The sequence below is a fragment of the Austrofundulus limnaeus genome, unplaced genomic scaffold (genome assembly GCF_001266775.1).
Source record: "Austrofundulus limnaeus strain Quisiro unplaced genomic scaffold, Austrofundulus_limnaeus-1.0 Scaffold1806, whole genome shotgun sequence".
Taxonomy (NCBI): Eukaryota; Metazoa; Chordata; class Actinopteri; order Cyprinodontiformes; family Rivulidae; genus Austrofundulus; species Austrofundulus limnaeus.
In genome coordinates this window covers 33,579-35,161 of record NW_013954208.1, presented here as the reverse complement: position 1 = coordinate 35,161, position 1,583 = coordinate 33,579, and positions in this window count along the sequence as shown.

Sequence of the window (1,583 nt, the reverse complement as noted above, 5' to 3'; positions counted from 1 at the left end):
CACCTGCAGCACCTGCAGCACCTGCTACACCTGCAGCACCTGCAGCACCTGCTACACCTGCTACACCTGCAGCACCTGCTACACCTGCAGCACCTGCAGCACCTGCAGCACCTGCAGCACCTGCAGCACCTGCAGCACCTGCAGCACCTGCTACACCTGCAGCACCTGCTACACCTGCAGCACCTGCAGCACCTGCAGCACCTGCAGCACCTGCAGCACCTGCTACACCTGCAGCACCTAGCTGTGGGAACTTACTGCATCTTTTGAACCTTCTCCAGATGGTTTCAGATGGTAGTTCAAAGTGTCTCGTTAAGGCAGTGGGACACTTTGGTTCCTCTGTCATTTTTCTGAGAGCWCATATATCAGTTGTGTTGTCACAGATGTCAGGTACAGGTCAGAGGAACTGTCAGGTGACCACTGTAGGAGTGTTTATCTGCAGGTGTATGACCGGTCTTTTTTAAATGTGTCATGTCTTTCATGTGGTAAATGTTAGCAGGGCGATGAATTAATGAGGAAGGTGATTTYGTGCAGGTTTTCACTCCAGTAAAACACTTGGAGGGTGTAATGTGAGAAAATGTGGTCTAACGGTTGGTATGAACACCCAATCAGACCCTGTTTACAGGAAGCAGTGATGTTATATTTGTGGACAAAACATATAATTAACTGTGTCTAAATAAGAAAAAAAAAGAAAAAAGCTGTTTGTTAACTGGCACAAGTATATGTACGATATAGTAAATACTAGGTGCCAGGTTTGTGGGTACCTGGCACTGGTAATTGGTATTCGACAGAGTCTCTGCTACTTGTGGCAGAAACTAACCTTTTGTGTTCTGTCTCCCAGCATCTGATGGTCTGCCAGAACCTTTCCTCCACCAAAGCTTCTCATCAACTGGGATCTGTTTGCCGAGGGTTGATCTGTCTTCTCGTCAGCCTCCTAAAAGATAAGAACCCTGTATCAGTGTTACAGTGGGTCTCCATCCTGCCACTCTCTCACATCATTTTACTTACAGACTCCTGATCCGCCGCTCCTCCTTCAGCCTGTAGACGAGGAGACACAAGATGTTCATTCTGGACATAAAATCTTTCTACAATAATTTGATAATCACCTCTCCGACCCTCCAGATACAGGTCATATATGATCACAGGTCATGCCACAGAGGACCCTTGCATGTGAACAAACAGTGTTGATTGTCATTGTTAAACCTGTTTGTTACCATGTGGAGGCAGTGCTTATAAGACTGAGTTCACCTGAAACTCCTCAGACTAAAGAAGTGTCTCGGAGAAGAGACGATACTTTCATTAAAGAACCATCCAGAGGACCTACCTTTTTGATTTTCTACCTGGATTACTGAGATGCATCAGGGCGTTGGATCAAAGGCTTGTCATGTGACTCACGTTCTCCTGGATCATCATATTCTTCAGACTCCACTGGGCGACATCGAGTCCTCACAGTTACACTTCCACCATCATCATGGCTTCATCCTTACACCTTAGGTTACCACTGAAGGAAATACAGGTGCTGGTCATAAAATTAGAATATCATGAAAAAGTAGATTTATTTCAGTAATTCCATTTAAAAAGTGAAA